At 42.7% G+C, this 23,264-nt stretch overlaps 2 non-coding genes across 2 annotated transcripts; one reads left to right on the plus strand and one right to left on the minus strand.

Moving 5' to 3' along the window:
• Positions 1 to 328: 328 nt before the first annotated feature.
• On the minus strand, positions 329 to 435 carry LOC120268193. The gene has a single exon (XR_005538861.1). It is a non-coding gene; the product is annotated as a small nucleolar RNA R71 (small nucleolar RNA).
• Positions 436 to 22,813: 22,378 nt separating this feature from the next.
• Positions 22,814 to 22,920, plus strand: LOC120268012. Its single transcript, XR_005538682.1, has one exon. It is a non-coding gene; the product is annotated as a small nucleolar RNA R71 (small nucleolar RNA).
• The last annotated feature ends 344 nt before the right edge of the window (positions 22,921 to 23,264 follow it).

Below are 23,264 nucleotides of genomic sequence, written 5' to 3' on the forward strand. Positions count from 1 at the left end.
CACACAATCTAGTATTATGCGACCCCCGATTACAGCTCCAAATTTCGAGCTAAAACCAGCATTCATCCAGATGATTTAGCAGTCAACTCAGTTCAATATTTTGGCCGATGAGGATCCAAACAATCACATTGAAAACTTCTTGGAAGTTTGTGACATGCTGAAGATCAACAAAGTTTCGGATGATGCTATCAGATTGAGGGCTTTCCCATTCTCTCTCAAAGGAAGAGCCAAGCAGTAGCTTCACTCCTTGCCAAAAGCATCTATCATGACTTGGAATGAGATGGTTGAAGCTTTCCTTGCAAGGTACTTCCCTCCGAGAAAGTCAACAAAGCTTTGTAATGAGATATCGTCGTTTGTTCAGATGGAGCTTGAATCCTTGTTTGAGACGTGGGAGCGATTCAAGGATCTCTTGTGGAAGTGTCCCCAACACGGATTTCCTGAATGGATGATCATTCAAAATTTTTACAATAGGTTGAATCCAAGTACCATACAAATTCTAGATGCCGCCGCAGGAGGTACAATGGGAACCAAGACCCCTGATGAAGCCTGATAGTTAGTAGAAGAAAAGGCCATGAATAGCTACCAATGGAATGTGAGGGAAAGGAAGAAAGTGACCGGACTCCATGAGATCAATGCAGTTGCATCCTTGGCAGCCCAAGTAGAGGCATTGAGCAAAAAATTGGACACATTGACTTCACCAAGGGTAGTTTCTATCACCAGTTGTAATGGTTGTGGGGGTTCACATAGGCCGTCTAATTGTCCTATTTCGATTACTACTTCAGCCCCAATTAAACAAGTAGACTTTGTGGGTAACTCTGGAAGGGTACAAGGTAATCCTTATAGCAAAACCTACAACCAAAGGTGGAGGAACCACCCTAATTTCTCATGGAGTAACCAAGGGGAGCAAAAGGCTATGGCACCACCGGGTTTTCAACAACAACAAGCTCCAAACATGAAGAATAGAGTTTCAGGTTTGGAGACTCGGATAACAGATCTAGAGAAAGCTTTAACCAAATTTGTTCAATCATCAGATAGCTGCTTTCAGTCAGTCGAAGCTACACTTCGCAACCACACCGCTTCCTTGTACAATTTAGAGAATCGAGTGGGGTAAATTGCGAAGTCTTTATAGGAGAGACCACAAGGAAGCTTGCCGAGTAACACTGAGACCAATCCATGAGAACATGTGAAGGCGATCACTTTGAGAAGTGGTCGTGAGGTCGAGGGTAGGCTTCCTAGTGAGGAGCTTATATGTGCTTGTGTGTTAAGAATGCGAAGTGTTCTTTCCTTACTATAAGCATTAATTTTATCAGGTTTAAGTGCTAATACATGTGTATTTGTGTTCTTTTGCGCATGTAGGGTTATGAAGCTAAGTATTAAGAAAAAAAAGCCAAAAGTAGATCACGAACGCACTATTTGGTGGAATCTTAGACGGAACAAACGGGAAGACACAAGTGGGGCTCTAAGATACGTGAATGTATGCCAACCTCCATGTATTCAATTCATTACAATGAGTTGGAGGGGCATGAAGGTAGTCACATTTGCGTATCCTGACTTGTGTATTGATAGCAAGATCTTCACCGATGAGGCATTTGATTAAAGAAGAGTTGTGATCTACGGCACAAATGTGTGCCCGTTTATGTTTCCTCGATGAAAAGTGTGAAATTGGGAGTGTTTTGGCAGAGTACTGTGGTACATACTGTAGCAAATCACTATAGCAAATCAATGTAGCAGTAACTATTCATAACTACCTGAAAATCAGGTTTCTAGAGAATCCACACGGGCGTGTGGAAATTCCCCATGCCCGTGTGGAAATTCCACATGCCCATGTGAAAAATTCATAGGGGCGTGTGGATGCCCGATTCCAGCCCTATTTAAGCTACGGTTCAGCCCGATTTTGAGGGGAATCTTTCACCCTTCTCTCCAACTTTTCTCCATCTTTTGAGAGGCCGTCGGCTAGGGTTTTGAGAGGTTTTGTCAAGTCTTTGGAGTAGATCTATGGATTCAACATCTCGCTTTGCTTGGAAGAAGGTTATTGGGGGACCTTTCGTCGACATTGATCCGGCAAGGTGTGCCCTAGGCCGGACAAGGGGACCTTTGGAGAAGAAAAGGCTACTCCACAAGACCATCAACATGACTACTGAGGGGGTTTTCCTATGGATTACTTGTTTTTACTTTTGATTTCATTATTGATTGTATCTTGCTCCATGGAGAGATAAACCCCCTAGTGGGTACTTGGATTTTGTAAACCCTAGGATGTTAATGTTTCTTTGACCTTTTATTATGCTTTTCTTAATTGATGTCTTTAATTGAGCTTCAATCTTGAATGCTTGTTGAATGATTTCTCCCTTAGAACGACACTAGGATTGAGAGTTTATCTTGGTAACCTTTGTGGATGGGTGACACGCCATGAGGGTTAGACAAAGCTAGATTGGAGAGGGCTGAGAGGATGAGTTGAGAGGTAGCAGAGCTTCCCCTTTCTCCTCCGATGTGATTTATCCTACCTCCAATTCCTAAAGTTCATTGCGGTTATAATAGAGTGAACAACTAAAGGATAAACTCCGCTGGGGTGTAGTTGCGCAAGCAATAGAGTCAAGCGTTGAAGTGACTTTAGTATCTTGGGCTTAATTGTGACTATGGGTCTTTCACCTAGATCAAAGGGTTAGATCTACACATAGGAATAGGGTTTATAACTTGGAATCCCTAGATCTCCATGCAACTTTGTATAGTGTGAGGTGTTGAGACTGAGTGATTTCTCTACCAGGACATAGTGTAGACTTAGTCACGGTTGACCTTAGGTTTGGGACTGTATGCTTTAGGATTTCCATGACTCATTAAGCATTAGTTATGAAGCATAATAGTAGGTCTTGCACTTGAAACATTAGTCCTAGAGGGAGCATTGTTCAAGTACCCCACTTCCGTCGATTGCCTTTCCTCTCACTTACTTGGGTCTCTCGTTCTTATTTCTTTTGTTTCTATTTACATTACACTTTATCAACACAATCATTATTCATCTTCGCTTGGTTAAGTAGCAATTTTAGTATTTTTATTCCTTACTCTCTGTGGATATGATACACCACTCACTTGGGATTTATTACTTCGACAAACCCGTGCACTTGCAGGTCACACGCAAGGGGTGTTGTTAGAAGCCCAATGTTGAAGCACCCGAGGTCGTGGAGGTTGAGGAAAGAGCGAAAAAAGAGAAAGAGGTGGTACCCCCACCTAACTGGCCAAGAATCCCTTATCCTTCAAGATTGAATAATGACCAAAATGATGAGCAATACAAGAAGTTCTTGGGTCTATTCAAGCAATTGCACATGATCATTTCTTTTATGAAGGCGTCTCAAATGCCTCGGTATGCTAAGTTCTTAAAAGATCTTTTGACCAACAAGAGGAAGTTGGAAGAGAATGCATCAGTAATTCTAGATACCTCTTGTTCAGCGATGTTGCAAAAGAATATGCCGAACAAGAAGAAAGACCCCGGAAGCTTCATCGTCCCATGCAACATTGGCAATTCAGGGGCCAGTATCAACGACATGCCACACATGTTCTTTCAGAAGCTAGGCTTGGGAGAGCCTAGGCCCACTCAGATAATATTACAATTGACCATCCGAACGGTGAAACATTTGAGGATCATCATTGAAGACGTGCTTGTCAAAGTTGACAAGTATATATTTCCTGTAGAATTCATGTTGTTGGATGTTGATAAGGATGCGGATGTTTCTTTGATACTTGGGAGGCCTTTCTTGTGCACTTCCAAGGCACTGATCGACATGGACGGTAGAGAGTTGACACTGAAGATGGGCGATGACAAGTTGGCCTACCTCCTCGCCGAAGCCATACGACATTCTCTTGACTTTAATGATACTCTCTACTTTCTTGACACTACTGATGAACTAATTGATGAATATGTGAAGGAAATGTTGTATCTGGACCTGTATGAGGGGTTGCTAGACCAAGAAGTGTAGGAGGAAAAAGTAATGATACTTGGTCTAGAGGAAAAAGTACCATCTACCCCGGGGATTGTGAAGAAGGTACTCTGGAAGATGAAGCAAGCAAGGAGACTCCACAAGAAATGCCTCAAATCTGTTGGGAATGCACAAGAATGGAACAAGGGTAACGAACCCTCATGTTGTAATAAGCTCAACAACTCTCCCTGTACCTTCAAAAGACTATGTTCATCATGCTTCCAAGTCATGGGTAAGAGGGAAAACTTCATTTATGAGCCCCCGTGAGGTAAGGCGAGATACGTCAAGCTAAGTGACGTTAAACAAGAGCTTCTTGGGAGGAAACCACTAGTCTTTAGTGTTTTTCTAGAGTTTAGTTTAGTATTTGCATGAATAAGGCTTTGAGTGTTGGTGTCTAGATCTTTTCGATGTGTTTGCTATGATTTTCTTGTGGATGATTTGGTGTTCTCGTGTGCTTAAAATGTGTTTGGCATAGTTCTTAGTCATTTGAGCGTGCTTTAAATGATTTCTCTGGTTAATGTTGCATTATAAGGCAGGCTCTGGGTATGTATACATGTTCAAAAGTTTTCTACAGAGCCTACAGATTTTTTTAAGTTAACTAGAGTACGCACAAGGCCGTGTGGAATTTCCACACGGGCGTGTGTTTTCGTTCATAGCTCATCCCGAATGGACATAGGGTCGTGGACTCACCCTTGTGAATGACCTTGCAATAGTCACACGCCCGTGGATAATTTCCGCACACCGTGTGGTTGCGTTCAGAGGTTTAGAGTGTTATCCCGAGAGCACTCAGGGGCGTGCGTCTGCCCTTGTGAAGCCCTCCTGTGGAGGTACACGGGCGGGTTTTCTTTAAAACCACTTCGTGTTTCTTCATCTGCTCACTCCCAAACCTTCAGAGATCGCACCCATTTGTTCTCCCGACCTTGCATCATCATTTTGGAGAGGTTTTGCTTAAGTTTTCAGGCCAATTTCAACATTTTCATCTTCATCTCATCGGTAAACCATTTTTCTCTCTTTTTCTTCACCACACTTGAATTTTAATTTCGTGAAATGGTGAATGTTGCTTTGTTTGTTTGTTCATATAGTCTGGGCATGCTTAGAAAGGATTTGTAAATGATTTTAAGTTGTATTTTTGGATTTTTAGCATGCTACCGTGCGGTTTTCATGCCATGTAGATCCACACGGGCGTGTGGAAATTCCACACGATCGTGTGGATTTTTGCAGTACTACTTTGTGAGCCTCTTTGATCGATTCTTTTTCAATTTTTGCAGATATGACACCTCGGTCAAAGAACCAAGCTGAGAAACATCCGCGTGAGCCATCCCTTGAGCCGGGGAATATAGGATTTGTTATTCCCGAGCACCAAGTCTGATTTGAGTGGTTATCGAAGTTGAGATTTGGACTTTCTAGACAAGGGGTTTATTACGGGATATACAGCAGGGAGATAAGTTAGCTGATGAGGTTGAGGATCTCCTTTCGGTGGGTGGTTGGAGACAGTTACTATTGATCAGGCAGCCAACCATCCGTGCACAATTTTGGGTATTTGGACATCACTATGTTATGAGCATCACTCAGTTTTAGATCCTGATAGGCCTATATGATGAGATATTTACGGCCACTGAGGAGTACGAGCGACTTCCGACTGACTACCCCGGTACATTGACTCCTTAGTGAATGTATAACACTTTATTCATCTAGGGATAGTATGAGCCAGGGGTGTTAAGGCCACGTGCCTTTCCTGACCTGTATACCACTATCTTCACCCCATTTTGAGCAGGTCATTGAATGGATGTGGTGACAGTACTGGAGTCCTGAGCTGGTAGGAGCTACTGTATCTATATTCGATGGTGCAACGTCAGCCGATCCATTAGGGGTACATACTAGCGGAGTATTTGCGCCACCAGGGCCAGCACATCAGAGTTGGTGTCATCTTTTTAGGCCTATACATTAACAGACTCGTCATAGGCATGGGTCTGCTGGACGCCAAACGTAGGGCTGAGAAGATGACTGTTCCTTCACTATTAGGCCGGGATACATTGAGATTGATGGGATTGGTGCACAGACATGGGCTTGGAATATATGTTCTGATTACACTTGCCCCAGAGATAGCCGAGGATGGAGGTGATGCAACTGAGGGGTCACATCAGGTTCCTAAGCCTCAGCCTGAGCATATAGAGATCGAAGGACCCCCGGCGGCACAAGAGCCTCCTCCAGTACGCATGTTCTCACCCTCTCAAGCCTATGATCGATTTGAGAAGCTCAAGAGTGCGGTGGAGGTGCTACGGACAGAGATCACCGAGGTTTGGGCGACACAGGTTGCATAGCATGCACAGGTGATGGCATGTCTCGATACCATATAGCAGTTACTAGAGCGAGACATTGCCTCACCGTTTATCATGAGAGCGAGGACCCCTCAGGCTCCTCCAACATCACCATCACCAGATCCACCAACACCATTCGATTATGTACCAACACCAGCAGCGACAGCAGAGCAGCCAGAGTGCGACACTAAAGCTTGATGCGTTTTTCTTTATTTCTTTATTGTGTCCGTATTTTATTTTGTATTGTTGTTGGCCTTGCACTACTCAGAAAGGATTCTCCTTCTGAGTATCCTTCTGAGTTTATCTTTTGTTTTTTTCTTGAGTTGTATTTCATCGGTTTACTTTTATATACTCGAGTTTATTTTTGTTTATTGAGCTTCACTAAACCCCCTTGTGTATGCGTGTAGATGGTCTTGTAAGTATGGGAATTGACAACTAGTCATGGACATGTCCAAGATGTTTTACATTTGGCTGTGTGTGCTTCACAACCTGTTGGAACTTCACTCCTAAGGATTTAGCTCCATCAAATGCAACACTAGGAGTCAGGGAAGTACTGTTTCGATTGCCACTTCCACATATATTCTTGATTGTCATAATTGTTAATGAGTTTGCATGTGTACATTGAGGGCAATGTACATCTTATGTGTGGGGGGTGGGGGGAGTCCGCTTTACACATGTCCTTTATACTTATACTTTTATTGTGCATGCTCACGTAGTCAATGGCGGTTCACCTTAGTTGCAATGATGGTATTCTTGTGTTTAGGAGAATTTTTAACAATGAATGTTTTCAAGCTCTAGTTTTTACTTGAATTTCTAGGAATTTTTGCCCGATTAACACTTGTGGCACATCTCGCTCAATAAACTCTTTTGGAAAGTCAAGTTTGATGTTTAAGAGACTAATTAGTTATGTTTCTTGTTTTGTTAAAAAAAATGAAATAGAGAAATAGTTTATACTTGTTTGTGTGCATTGGGGGTGAAAAGAGCTACCGCCTATGAAGTATAAAGCTACTCTCATAAGTCGGATACTAGTTATGCCCTAATGAGAGAAAAAGCTATCTCATGGGATGAGTGAAAGCTACTACCACGGTAGAAAGAGCTACCACCTTGAAAGTGTGAAAGCCACATTAGTAGCCGCTTTGGAAGGGGCTACCTTAGAGGATGTGTGAAGCTACTACCATTCCTTTATTTTTGTTGTGTTTTTTAGATAAATAAGTCCCTTATTACTTAGAACTTTGAGGAGTATACTTTGGGTTGAATTGAGTGAGTTTACACATACTTACACGATTTCGGGGTTGTTGTCCTTTTTGATTCAAATTTTTAGCTAGAGCATTGTTTTTTTCGTATTTAGTGTTGAAATTTCCCTTACTTAAAGAATGCTCTTCTTACATGCTTTGGAGAACCTAAGGCTAAGCACTTTCAAGATTTTCTTCTACTATGCTTCAATGTTTTATTTTGCTTGAGGACAAGCAAAAGCATCTGTGTGAAGGAGTTTGATAAGTGCTTGTGTGTTAAGAATATAAAGTATTCTTTCCTTGCGTTAAGCATTACTTTTATTAGGTTTTAGAGCTAATACATGTGTATTTGTGTTACTTTGGTGCATGTAAGGTTGTGGACCCAAATATGTAAGAAAGAAGCTAATGTAGATCGTGAATGCACTATTTTATGAAATCTTGGAAGGAACAAACGCGAAGATACAAGTTAGATTCAAAGATACATGAATGTGTGCTAACCTCCGTGTATTCAAACAATCACATGGTTTGGAGGGGCACAAGGGCAGTCACATTTGAGTATTCCAACTCGTGCAATGATAGTAAGATCATTACCAATGAGTCTGTTTATTGAAGAAGCGACGCGATCTATGGCATAAACATGTGCCCGTTTATGTTACCTCAATGAAAAAAGTGGAATTGGGCGTATTTTGGCTGGTACTGTAGTAGGTTACTATAACAAAACAATGCAACAATACACTGTAGCTGTTACTGTTCAAAGCCTGCAGAAAATCAGGATTACAGAGAATCCACATGCATGTGTGGAATTTTCACAGGGGCGTGTGGAAATTCCATATGGGCATGTGGAACATCCACAGGGCCGTGTGGATGCCCGATTCCAGCCTATTTAAAGCCGCGATTCAGCCTAATTTGAGGAACCTTTTTCCCATCTTTTCTCCAACTCTTGAGAGGCTTGCGGTTAGGGTTTAGAGAGGTATTAGGAAGGCTTTTGGAGTGGTTCTACGGCTTTAACACTGCGTTTCTCTTAGAAGATAGCTATTGGGGGAGCTTTCATCTGCACCGATCCGGCGAGGTGTGCCTTAGGCTTGACGAGGGAACCTTTGGACAGGATGAGGCTACTCCACAAGACCATCGACATGACTACAGAGGGGGTTTTCCTATGGATTACTTGTTTTTACTTTTGATTTTACTATTGATTGTATCTTGCTTCATGGAGAGCTAAACACCTAGTGGGTACTTGGATTTGTGAACCCTAGGATGTATTTGTTTCATTAATCTTTTATTATTTTTTCCATAATTGATGTCTTTAATTGAGTTCCAATCTTGAATGCTTGTTAAATGATTTCTCTCTTAGAGTGACACTAGGGTTGAGAGTCCATCTTGGTAGCCTTTGTGGATGAGTGACACACAATGAGGGTTGGACAAAGCTAGATTAGAGAGGGTCGAGAGGGTGAGTTGAGAGGTAGCGGAGCGTCCCCTTTCCTTTCCGATGTGATTTATCCTACCTCTATTTCCTAGAGTTCTTTGCGGTCACAATAGAGTGAAGTGCTAAAGGATGAACTCCGTTGCGGCTTAGTTGTGCAAGCAACAGAGTGAAGCGTTGAAGTGAACTTTAGTATCTGGGGGTTAATTGTCACTAGGAGCCTTTCGTTTGGACCAAAGGGTTAGGTCTACATATAGGAATTGGGTTTATCACTTGGAATCCCTAGAGCTTCTTTTGACTTTACACAGTGTGAGGTGTTGAGACTGATCGATTTCTCCACTGGGCATAGTGTAGAGTTAGTCACGGTTGACCTTAGGTTTGGGACCGTGTATCTTAGGATGTCCATGACTCATTGAGCATTAGTTAGGAAGCATAATAGATGGTTTTGCACTTGAAGTGATAATCCTAGGAGGAACAATATCCGAGTACCCCACTTCTTATCGATTGCCTTCCCTTTCACTTATTTGTGCCTCTCTTTCTTATTTCTTTTATTTTGTCTACATTACATCTTATCAACACAATCATTGTTATATTTTCGCTTGGTTAACTAACAATCTTGGTGTTTCTATTTCTTATTCCCTGTGGATACGATACCCCACTCACCTGGGATTTATTATTCTGACAAACTCGTGCACTTGCAAGTCACACACAAGGGGTGTGTCAACTTCACATGTCTTGTAGGACAAGGAAATTGTATGAAATGATGACGGTGTGAGCAATGATATTTTCCCATCTTCCTCCATATTCAATTGCATTGGTCGAGGTCAGGGTCGTCCAAAGATTAGGTGGCTATCGAAAAATGAGCTACATGTCGCACATACTTACATATTGTGAAATTGCCTGGAAGTTTAACCATATTAGAAGTTATTATCAATTAATAAAACATATAATCATACAATGTGTAAAATATTTAACTATTAGTTCAATGGATATTATTAGGATATTTGTCAACTATTAGCAAAGAAACCCCGCTGATGCCGTAGATAGGGCAATTGATAAGCATTTGATAAGTGCTTGTGTATAAGTAATATAAAGTATACTTTTGTTACATTGAGCATTACTTTTCTCAGATTTTATAGGTCATTCGTGTGTATTTGTGTTCTTTTATGCATTTAGGGTTGTGGAGACAAGTTTTGAAGAAAGGAAGCAAAAGTAGATTGTGGATGCAATTGTTGATGAAGTTCTTGGATTGAACAAACGTGAAGACACAAGTTGTGCTCAAAGACATGTGGGTGTGTGCCAACCTCCATTGTGCTTAAGTAAATATACAACGTGGAGGGGCACAAAGACAGTTAAACTCATATGTTCCGACTTGTACAACATTATCAAGAGCTTCGTCAATGTGGTTTTATTGAAGACACGACATGATCTGCCGCATGGATGTGTGCCCATTCATGTGGCCTCGATGAAAAAATTGGATTCGGGAGCTTTGAGAGTTTTATTTGGGGATCGTTTTCCTATCTTTGGCCCATCTTCTGAGAGAAGCGGCTAGTGTTTGGAGAGGCTTTTGATAGGTTTTTGGAGCGGTTCTAAGGCCTTCAACATCGAGTTCCTTTGGAGGAGAAATATTGGGGGAGCTTTCGTCGGCATCGATTCTATGGATTGATTGCACTTATCCTTAATTTCATATTTGTTTTTGTATTACTCCATGGAGAGCTAAACCCCTAGTGGGTGCTTGGACTTGTAAACCCTAGGATGATTTTGTTTCATTGACTCTTATTATGCTTCTTTAATTAATATTTTAATTAAGTTTCAACTTCGAATGCTTGTTGATTTGATTTTCCCTTAGAGTAACACTAGAATTGAGACTTTATCTTTGTAACCCTTATGAATGAGTGATACTTCTTTAGGATTAGACAAAGCAAGGTTGAAGAGGGTCGAGAGGGTGAGTCGAGAGGTAGAGGAACGCCCTATTTTCCTTCCGATGTGATTTATCCTACCTCCATGTTCCAAGAGTTCTTTGCGGTCATGATAGAGTGAAGTGCTTAGAGACAAACTCAACTGGGGCTTAGTTACACGAGCAACAGAGTGAAGTGTTGAAGTAATCCTTAGTGCTGGGGCTTAATTGTGACTAGAGGATATTTCACCTGGACCAAAAAGTTAGATCTATATTAGGGAATAGGGTCTATCACTTGGAATCCCTGGAGCTTCAAGCAACCCTACACAATGTGAGGCGTCAAGAGTATCCCTTTTAACTTGGTCTAGCCCTAATGTTGGAGAAGTACAAAATACCCAATGGTCACGACATATTCATACATGAATCCCTTCCAAACTTGGTGTGTTTAGTACAAGGGCGATGGTCACGCTACCAAGTACAATCTAGGAGTTGGTTTACAGAGTTCTCATGTAAGCAACACATCAAATGCACCAAGAATGAATCACAAACACACAACAATTGCAATAGACAAAATTAGAACATCCAAATACACAAGTTCACCCCAAGGTTCACCCACATCCGGTGACCTTGGGGTTTACTCATTAATGCAGACAAATACAAACAATAGGTCCATGAAAACAACTATAAATGGCATAAGAAAACTCCCTCAACAATAGAAGTGAGATGACAAGCCAAGTTAGGTGGAAAGCTTCCACGGACGCCACGATCGGGACGGTTTCCCTCGTCGTCTACAAGCTCCCAAAGAAGAGATCGATGAAGATCTAGCCAAACCAAGCTTCTCCCTTTGATTCCCCTTATCCAAAACATGTGATCTTGCCTCCCCTGAACTGGTGGAAGTCGGCTCCAAGAACTCCCCAAAAAGCTTTCTCCAAAAACGTCCCCTTTTTGCCCTAGAAATTCAGTCCACTATATACCCCGTCAGGTCCATACGGGCTCCATGCGGGAGCTTGGAGCCCATGAAGCTCACTGCCATTTTGCCTAGAAAAAGTGTCGGTGCTACAGTACTCAGCTACAATGCTTTTGCTTCATTGTTTCTGCTACATTGTTTTGCTAAAGTACTGAGATTTGTTAATTTCCAGCAAACCTCACAGGCACTCATGCGGGTGCATGGACCCCGTGAAGCTCACAGCCGAATGCCCCGCAGCATGAATAGTGACTCCGCTACACTACCCTGTCGAATTTGTCCAATTTGCATTTTTGAGCTTCGTTCGGCTCTTTTAGGATTTGCAACACCGAAATAACCAATTTAGACTTAAACGGGCATCAATTCATTAAAATATACATAAATAATACAAGATTAATACATATAAAATACGTACATTTAGATGTTTATCAAACATCCCCACACCTAGGCGTTTGCTTGTCCCCAAGCTAACACATATGAAAGAATAGGGGCAAGAAGATAAACGGCTAAATGTACAACCTTAAGCTCAAACAGTGAAGAACCCCACAGGCACAGATGAGATGAAATCAAGAAAATGAGTTGCACAATAACCAACTCAGTAGAGATAGTCATTATTCCTCTAGAGTGTTTTCCTCGTGAGTATGTGTATACTTCATCCCTCGCTCTCCCTATTCATGCCACACTTAATGACTACTGGTGTTAGAAATGTTAAAGACACCCTCAATGGCAAGTCAAGAGTCCTTTGGTTCACAGTCAATACTTTAGCTTCTAAGTGAATGCATGATAGAGTCCAGAGCACTTTTTTTTTCCGAGTCCGCCTAACGTAGATTGCACAAAATATCTTATAATCTCTCAGAGGGATGCACATGCTGATTAGGCACAAGAGCCACCCCACTTACTCGATTACAATCTACATAGACGCATTCATGCTAAATTAGCAGAGGAATACTGACATAGACTAATTTTTTTTTCATTTTTCCATATTTTTTTTAAGATAAAAAATATATACATGTCTCCTGAGCACCTTCATTCAAAACTTCACTTAGGGATAATGCAAAATGAACAAAAGAACCAAAAGCTCTTAAAAGACCATTGAGGGATAAATTTACCACTCTAACACTTTAAATAAAAGCAGTGGGTTAGCTGGGGCAAACAAGGTAGAAGTTCTATGTTAAAGTTGTGAAGAAAGCACTAGAGAGAAAACATGACTTCCTTAAAGAACAAATAACACTACAACTCATTATTATCATTCATTCAAGCCAGGAGGTTCTTAACAATAAATCATAGCTATCACTGGTGAAGTAAGCAGGCAAATAAATCATCCCCACACCTAGAATCATGCATTACCCTCAATGTACACTAATCAGCAAAACATGGTGCAGAATTAATAATAATTAAATGAAGCATGAAAGGGAATGGTAAAGAGACTGCCCCATTTGGTTGATGAAGATTGTGCAGTGAAAGCGCAGTCAGTGGGCAACAAGGCCAGCGAAGAGTAAAGGAGGTGGGGGACAATCCTTGAAAGGTCCTACAAAAATAAGCAAAGCGATCACGACACTTAAGGAAATCAAAGGGGAAGGAAAACAAACATATTAGTCAAAATAAAGTAACACAAGCCTAGCAGGGAATGAATCCTTGCTAACAAAAGAAGTTCAACCAGCAAGCTACAAAACAATACGAAATACAAAACATAAACTCAAGTTCAGAAAAGTCTTGCTCCTAGGCTGGGTGGTGGTTGTCAGTAGGTGTAGCAGGTGCCAAGGATGTGGTAGTTCATGAGGTGGTGTCAGAGGATGAAGAAGACCCACGCACGAAAGAGAGAACTTCGTGCATATCCCTTGCAAACTGTCTAAGTGTCTCAATATTCTCTTGATGTCCTTGACGAAGGGAATGAATCTCGCCCTGAATCTCCTGAAGGTGAAGCTCAACACGAGGTGGTGCATCGTCTGGCTCAGAATCGAACTGTGGTGGAGAATCAGTGATGTGCTCACCTGTGACTGAGTACCAGATAATGGCATATGTGTCACCACGTTTCTCCACCATCCCTATGGAAAACATAGTAGCCATCCCCAAGGGTGAAAATCCATCAACAATGTGCATGTCCCGGGTGTGCTCGATCAAACCCATACCTCGAATCATACGTGTAATATACGGTCCAGCAAAAATAGATCCAAGGCGTGTGTAAGTACCCTGATGAACAAACAACTCGGCAAAGGGGTGACCAAGGTGGATCAAGTAACGCTCAATGATATTGTATAGCATGAGTAAGTCAGAGCGTGTGATTACCCTAGTGCTATCACCCCGGCCGCCAATACTTCTACTTAAGAGTGCATGAACATATCGATGTGCGGGATTGTGAAGACGAGATGCTTTCCTTGACTCATTCGTGTGCCGGCCAGAGATTATATTCCAAAACCGTGTGTGTGTCATGGTGGCCGGAAAATCTGTAGGAAGATGATGAAATGTGGGTGTGTTCCCGAATCCCTCATCATACAAGCCCAAGAAACAACCCAATTGTGTGTCACTAATGGTGCGCATTATCCCAAAGACTTGGAAACTTATCCCGGACCGTCTTACTAATTTGATTGTGCTTACGACCTCCAAGGTGAGCTCACGGTAAGCCGGATCATTAATTGAGAAAATTCTATCCCAACCATCATGATTGATTAATTCGGACACGGTCTTGGCCAATCCTAGAACTTCGACGTCATTACATTCAATTGTCTAGATAATACCAAAAGGCTTGGACTTCAAGAGATTGTAGCGTGCCCTATGTTAAGGTAAGGCTAAGGATGGCACTCCACTAGGTGCCGCATCGTGTCTTGGCCGCTTTGATAAAACTTGCTTGACCGGCATTCCTATACCACAAAAACACAAGATCAAACCAAGATTTTCATGATTAATATCATAGTAGATATCCACATCATCATAGAATTAAGAAAAAATTGAATGCACAACATTTTCAATGTGAAGAATGAAAAATTCAGCATTTGCTACAGTAACTCATGAAATTTTTTTTCAAGAGTTTCTCCTAGACATGGAGCTTCACAAAATTTACAAATGAAGGAAAAAGTCAAGGAATTAAGCACACACCACATCATAGCAATCAATCATGTCATTCATACTTCAAGGATAAAATAAAAACACAACAAAAACCAAGTTTTTAGCAAAATCTTGAATTAGGGCTTGAAAGCTTAGAGTGGAGAGATCTGGTGAAAAAGATGGTAAAACTTCAATTAAATCCGAAGATTGAGTTTGCAAGATGGAGGAGAGGATATTAGAGAAGAAAAAGCCAAGAAAAATGGTGGAGAAGTGAGGTAGAGTGAAAGACAAATGATAGAAAACAAAGAGGAGAAGATGGAGGTTAGAGTAGAGAGAAAAAGGGGGAGAACGCCCCTTTAATGGGCTGCCCAGCCCATGTGGGTGCCATGCAGGCCGGTAGGGCCGGACGGCTTAGTTTGCCGTAGCTTGGCGAATCGCATCCCCGCGCCGCCCCTGACCGTTCTCGAGAAGTCTTTGCAACGGCTGGGAAAACAGTCTACGAAGCGAAGCCTATTACCACGCCGACCATCAAATATGAGATTGGGCCCCATCTCAAATCTTTGATGGAATGGCCCACCGCACCCAAGAGCGCTTATGTCATATGGGAACTCATGGCTCCTTATGGTTTTGATATCCAGTAATAATAATAAGAATAAAAGTCCGGTGCCCGCATGGGCTGGAAAATCTAGCCTGAAAGCCTCAGGGGCTCCGTGCGGTGTGGGATTTGAAAGTACCCGGAGAAACCATCCAAGAAACAGTAATATGAGTGCCCCGCTAGTCGTTCAAGCATTTGGTCAATGAAAAGTAGAGGAAAATGGTATTTTCTAGTAGCGTCATTGAGTTTTCTATACTCTATGCACACCCGCCATCCTGTGAACGTTCTAGTGGGGACTAATTCATTCTTTTCATTAGTGACCACCGTCATTACTTCCTTTTTCGGCACTACTTGCATTGGGCTCACCCACTCACTGTCAGAGATAGGATAGATGATGCCTGCATCAAGAAGTTTAATCACCTCACTGCGTACTACTTCTTTCATATTAGGGTTGAACCGTCTCTGGGGTATAGCTGTCGGCCTATGATTATCTTCCATGAGAATCTTGTGTGTACAAAAGGAAGGCCTAATTCCTTTAATATCTGAAATCTTCCACGCAATTGCTTTTTTGTACTTCTTTAACACACTTTGAAGGTCGAATTTTTGCTTAGGGGTCAGATTTGAGGCAATGATGATTAGAAGTTTTGATCCCTCTACCAGAAATGCATACTCCAAGTGTTCAAGAAGTGGCTTTAGTTCTAATTCTAGCGGTTCCTCAATTGATGATTTTAATCGCCCAAACTTCCCGAGATTAATATCCTCGAACCCTCTATACTCATATTCCGTAGAGCTACCACTATCCATGCACTCTTCCATAACGTGAATCTCACATCCGGATGACCCTGAGTTACTTCCCACCATAAGATCTATTTCCTCTTCATTTTGCCGAACTAGTACGAGAGAATCATTGGACTTGTTCCTTTCTTCCTCATGGGTGGGGATGGAGGAGAGGTCAGGTGGAGTAAGCTTAACTACTGGCAACACACTGTTGGACTTCATATAATGCGTGAATAGGTCCTGTATGTCAAGTTCTCCTAGGGGTACGGTTCTAGCCACATTGTAACGCTCAGACCGTCTCCAACTTTCCAGAATGTGTGTACTCATAATTCCCTCCAGTTCAAATTCAGCTAGAGATTCAAGTGGGAAATTCAAGTACAGGATCTGCAGACAGGAAGCGTCATCCCAACCGCTAGCTGCAGCCATGATTATAGTGGATAATAACTAACTGGGAAATGTTAAACAAAGAGAAATATTTAAAGCAGAAAATAATTTCATATGAATGGAAATGTATATACAAAAAAGAAATAAAATAAAACAAATGTGCAAAATAAAAGAAACAATGGCTAAATCAATAAGCTCTAAGTTTCCGAGTATTCTTTGTGCTTCCACGGCAACGACACCAAAAACTTGATGCACGATCCACAAGAGCATAGAGTCGTCAAGTAATACCTCTCGTGCGAGAACGAGAGGATCGTATTCCCTAGGCTCAAGGATCTACCCTTACTTCCTCTTCGCGTATTGTCTAGCCGAAAGATTCGAAGGGGTTCTCTAATCTATTAATTAAAATGAAAGAACTACAAGTGGAGTCTAAAACAAGGCAAGGGTATAAAATTAGGGGAATGAAATGGTCACAGATGCGGATTCCCTAGGGGCTACTGAAGTTTAAAGGATTCTAGGAATGTCATGCAATTGAAGGTTTAGACCTAGAGATTTCCTAAATTAGATCAACCCGATGGTCACGACAATTTACCCCTAATCCGGTATAAGTATTGATATGGAATTTCTTCCGATGAAATCCTCATACAATTGTATTAACAAGGGAGAAATCTCTAATTAGAGCCGGAACACAACTTGGTCTAGCCCTAATGTTGGAGGGGTACAAAATACCGGATGGTCACGGCATATTCGTACATGAATCCCTTCCAAACTTGGTGTGTCTAGTACAAGGGTGATGGTCACGCTACCAAGTACAATCTAGGAGTTGGTTTACAGAGTTCTCATGTAAGCAACACATCAAATGCACCAAGAATGAATCACAAACACACAACAATTGCAATAGACAAAATTAGAACATCCAAATATACAAGTTCACCCCAAGGTTCACCCACATCTGGTGACCTTGGGGTTTACTCATTAATGCAGACAAATACAAACAATAGGTCCATGAAAACAACTATAAATGGCATAAGAAAACTCCCTCAACAATAGAAGTGAGATGACAAGCCAAGTTAGGTGGAAAGCTTCCACGGACGCCAATATCGGGACGGTTTCCCTCGTCGTCTACAAGCTCCCAAAGAAGAGATCAATGAAGATCTAGCCAAACCAAGCTTCTCCCTTTGATTCCCCTTATCCAAAACATGTGATCTTGCCTCCCCTGAACTGGTGGAAGTCGGCTCCAAGAACTCCCCAAAAAGCTTTCTCCAAAAACGTCCCCCTTTTCCCTAGAAATTTAGTCCACTATATACCCTATCAGGTCCATACGGGCTCCATGCGGGTTCGGCTCTTTTAGGATCTGCAACATCGAAATAACCAATTTAGACTTAAACGGGCATCAATTTATTAAAATATACAAAAATAATACAAGATTAATACATATAAGATACATATATTTAGGTGTTTATCATAAGTCCTTGGGAGTGTTGTTCTAACGGGTTGTGAAGTTCACATGGCCAAGTGCCGAAACACATTGGCTATGCTCATGACAAAGTCTCAATTCACATGATGACAAGACCATCTGCACGCATACATGTGGGGGTTTAGTGAAGCTCAATAAAAACAAACATAACTCGAGTATATAAAAGATAAGATAATGAATACAACTTGAGATACAAAATTAAAATAAACTCAGAAGGAAAGTCCTTTCTTAGTATACAAGTCCAAAATAAAATGCTGAAGTAAAAGACGAGGAAAATAAAATCAAGTGTAGATGTCACGCTCTGGATCCTCTGCTGCTGCTGGTGCTGGATCAAAGGGTGCTGGTGGAGGTAGTAAAGGGTATGCTGGAGGGACTGGGCGTCTGCTTCTCAATAGCTGTCATAAGAAGTCAAAACGGGCCATCATATAGACATACTGTGCTGACTGTATCGACCGCATCTCGATGATCTTAGACCGCTAAACACTCACAGTGGTCTCGAGCCTCTCTATACGATCATAGGCTCCTGAAAGGGTACCTAGGCACCCTGAGGTCTCGGTCACCGTCGGTGCGGAACCCTCCACTGCATCCCTGTCGCCCTCGGCGCTCTCAGTGGTGGTAGTGGCTAAAATGTAAGCTCCAGGCCCATATCTGCGCACCACTCCCATCATCCTGAGAGTATCGAGTCCAAGCGGAGAGGGAATAACCGTTTGATCGGTATCCCGAAGAGCATCACCGAGCCCATCCCCAGAATAAGTCTAGTAATGTAGGGACCAACAAATAATACTCCAACTCTCCCATTCTGGCCCTGGTATCGCATGTAATCCGCCACAACGTGCCCCAGATGAATAGGCACGGACCTAGCCATGGAATACAGATAAAGCAGGCTCTGTCGCCTCAGAGTACTAGTGTTATCACCTTGGCCATCCACAGATCTGCTAATGATAGCGAATAAATATCTGTAACTCAGCCGAGACAAACATGTGGCCTTCGATACTCCCGGTTCATACTGCCCCTGTCCATACAAGACCGGGTAAGCCTGCTGTGGGCTCAAGGTGCCAAGGTAATCTGTTGGTAGATGTCCATACTCCTCGGTATGCCTCATCGTACAAGCCTATGCGAACTGAAAACTTAGAAATACTCATAGCAAATTGACGACCGAACACTCTAAACTGTATGTCATCCACAAACTCAAAAGACCCCAGCACCTCCAAAGTCAGTGGCCGAAAAACTGGCTCTCGTATAGACAACAACCTCTGCCAGTCTCCTATAGCCATCAACGTCTCCAACTCCCTGATTAACTCATCACCCCGCTGGATCCCACTTATCACACTTAGGTTCAAGAACCGGGATTGGCCAAACCTAAGCCCCGATAGCCACTCGAAAAGAGCTTGATGTTCAGGATTCGGAAATACAATGTGTAATAACTCGGGTGAAGGCTCCCCAGGGCACTTGCCTTCTTGCCTCCTCAAGTGCGGTGCCATTCCTGTGATAAATGATGAAGAAACTATCAAATAAACTCAGAAACAACATACTGCAGAATTCCACACAGGCCTGTGGAAATTACCCACGCCTGTGTGGATCTACGGGGTGTGAAAACCGCACAGTTGTGCACTAATCCTCCGAAAATTCAACTTCAAACCACCCCTAAGGACTTCCTAAACATGCATAAGACATTTTATCATGAAAATTGGCACAACTCAAGATCCTCAATCCAATAAAAACCCAGGATTTGCGAAGAAAAGAGGATAAGAAGAGTTACCGATGAAATAGATGATAGTACTCTGAAAATCAGCATGAAATGTGAAGAAAAATCCTCCAAAACAACGGTGAAGGGCCGGGAAGTTGATCAGGAGTGGTTTTTGGGTGATTGGAGATGAAGAAGAAGAGAATCTACAAAGATTTTTAAAGAAAAACTCGCATCTCTTGGAATTTTGCGCATCCACATGGGCGTGCGGAATTACACACGCCCATGTACCTCAACAGGAAAGCTTCACAGGGGCAGGTGCACACCCCTGTGTGCTCTCGGGAAAACACTCACTACCTCTAAACGCAAATACATGGGCATGTGAGAAATACCCACGCCCGTGCGCCCGACCCATAGGATCAGCGGCACATCCCTGTGGCTGCTCTGGACATCCGAGAAAAATTTCTAAGTGTTCCGCACGCCTGTGTGGAAATTCTGCACGGGCGTGGGCATTCACAAGCCCAACTCACAGGGGCAAGCGCACACCCCTGTGAATTCTCGGGATGAAGAGAGCTCCTCTGCAGAGATTCGCACGAGCGTGCGGAAATTACCCACGCCAGTGCGATTTTCACAAGGTCGCCCACTGGGGCGAGTCCACGCCCCTGTGTGCTTTCGGGAAAGTCTGCCAATCTCTGCAGGACTTCACACGCCCATGTGGAAATTACTCACGGGCGTGCGAGGATTGCATGGTCGTTCACAGGGGCGAGTCCACGCCCCTGTACCTTCTCTGGATAAGCTCGCAATACAAAACCACGGGCGTGTGTTAATTCAACACGCTCATGTGTTTTCTCTAGATGCCTTAGAAAATTCTGCAGGCTCTGTAGAAAATTTTCTGAACATGTTTACACACTCAGAGCCTGCCCCAATATGTAATTTATACCAATGAAAAACATGAGAAATAGCTCAAACGACTAAAACATTGCCAAATTCACATAAAAACACATGATGAACTTGAAAACCCACGATAAAATCACAACAGAAATATAAAACATCAAGACACCAACACTCAATAATATATTCAAGCAACATTAAACTACCAAATTAAGAAAACAGTAAACACTTGGGTTGCCTCCCAAGAAGCGCTTGTTTAACGTCACTTAGCTTGACGTACCTTGTCTTACCTCACGAGTGCTCATAGATGAAAGTTTTCCTCTTACCCGTGGCTTAGAAACATGATGAGCAAAATCTTTTGAGGGTAGAGGGTGAATTGTCGGGCTTGGGATTGCCTAGAAATGATTCACCCAGTTTGTTCGGTTCACGCACGTCTCTAACAGCCTTGGAGCGTTTCTGGTGGCGTCTCCTAGCGCTATTTAATTTCTGAAGCACCTTCTTCAAGATCCCTTCATTGTCCTCCTCTTGGTTGAACAAGCCTTCCTATGGATTCCTATTGAACATTTCCTGTATGTATTCATCAACAATCTCATCATTAGCATCTAGAAATTACAAAGTATCATCAAAATCAAGAGAATGCCTCATGGCTTCAGCAAGGCGGTATATGAGCTTGTCATCTCCAACTCTCAAAGTTAGCTCTCTGACGTCCATGTCAATCAATGCCTTGGAAGTCCGCAAAAACGGCCTCCCAACTATCAAGGGTACATCTGCATCCTCATCGACGTCTAGCACTACGAAGTCAACCGGAAAAATGTACTTGCCCACCTTGGCAAGCATGTCTTCGATGATGCCTCTCGGATGTCTCACCGTTTGGTCCGCTAGTTGCAAAGTCATCCGAGTAGGTCTAGGCTCGCCCAAGCCTTGCTTTTGAAAGAAGGTGTATGGCATGACGTTGATACTGGCCCCTAAGTCCGCCAATGCCATTTCTTCACCTAGATTGCCAATATTACACTGAATGATGAAGCTTCCCAGGTCTTTCTTCTTGTTCGGCATGTTCTTTTGCAAAACCGCCGAGCAAGACGGATCTAAGATCACTAAAGCACTCTCCTCCAACTTCCTCTTGTTGGTCAGTAAGTCTTTCCAGAATTTTGCATACTTAGGTATTTGGGCCAATGACTCAACAAAAGGAATATTGATGTGGAGTTGCTTGAACAAACTCAGGAACTTCTTGTACTGTTCATCCCCTTGGTCATTCTTCAATCTAGAGGGATAAGGGATCCTTGGCTTGAAAGATGGGGGTGCCACCTCCTTCTCTTTGCTTGTTCCCTCTTCAACCTTTATAACCTCATGTGCGTGTTCATTTGGCTTATCACTAGGAAGCCTACCGTCAACCTCACGACCACTTCTCAAAGTGATCGTCTTTACATGCTCTCTAGAGTTGGTCTCGGTATTACTCGGTAAGCTTCCATGTGGCCTTTCAGATAGAGACTTCGTAATCTGCCCCACTTGATTTTCAATATTATGTAAGGAGGCGGTATGGTTGCGAAGTGTAGCTTCAACTGATTCAAACCTTGTATTTGACAATTGCACAAACCTAGTCAAGGCCTTCTCCAAATAGGTCATTCGGGTCTCCAAACCTAAAACTCTGTTTTCCACATTTGGGCCTTGTTGTTGGAAACCCGGTGGCCCCATGGCCTTTTGTGGACCTTGGTTACTCCACGAAAAATTAGGGTGATTCTTCCAACCTGGATTGTAGGTGTTGCTGTATGGGTTCCCTTGAATCCTCATGCCATTACCTACAAAATCGACATTCTCAACCATAGTTGCATCACCAATAGATATCGAGCAACCAGAGGAAGCATGTCCTCCACCACACCCGGTGCAAGTAATCACTGCTACTACACTGTTCGAAGTTAGAAGATCTAACTTCTTACTCAATGATTCTACTTGAGCCGCCAACGAAGTCACTGCATCTATCTCATGGAGACTGGCCACCTTTTTCTTCTCCCTGGCATTCCATTGGTAGCTGTTTAACCCCATATCTTCAATTAATTGACGGGCCTCACCGGGGGTCTTGCTACCTAAGGTACCTCCTTCTGCCGCATCCAAGAGTTGCCTTGTACTCAGATTTAGACTGTTGTAAAAGGTCTCAACAATCATCCACTCTGGGAATCCGTGTTGCGGGCACTTTCTCAGGAGCTCCTTGAACCTTTCCCATGTCTCAAATAGAGACTCCAATTCTAATTATACAAAGGATGAGACCTCATTCCTAAGCTTTGCAGATTTTTCGGGAGGGAAATAACGGCCAAGAAAAGCTTCTACCATCTCCTCCAATGTGGTAATTGATGCTCTAGGTAATGAGTGTAGCCACTGCTTCGCTCTCCCTTTCAAGGAAAATGGGAAAGCTCTCAACTTGATGGCATCATCCATCACCCCGTTTATCTTCAGCATATCACACACCTCGAGAAAGTTCTCTATATGACTGTTTGGATCCTTATCGGTCAAACCATTAAATAGTGCGGATTGCTGCAGCATATGGATGAATGCCGGCTTCAGCTCGAAGTTCTTAGCTATAATCGGGGGACGCACAATGCTCGATTGTGTCCCCAATACTGAAGGTC

The sequence above is a fragment of the Dioscorea cayenensis genome, chromosome 8 (genome assembly GCF_009730915.1).
Source record: "Dioscorea cayenensis subsp. rotundata cultivar TDr96_F1 chromosome 8, TDr96_F1_v2_PseudoChromosome.rev07_lg8_w22 25.fasta, whole genome shotgun sequence".
Classification (NCBI taxonomy): domain Eukaryota; kingdom Viridiplantae; phylum Streptophyta; class Magnoliopsida; order Dioscoreales; family Dioscoreaceae; genus Dioscorea; species Dioscorea cayenensis.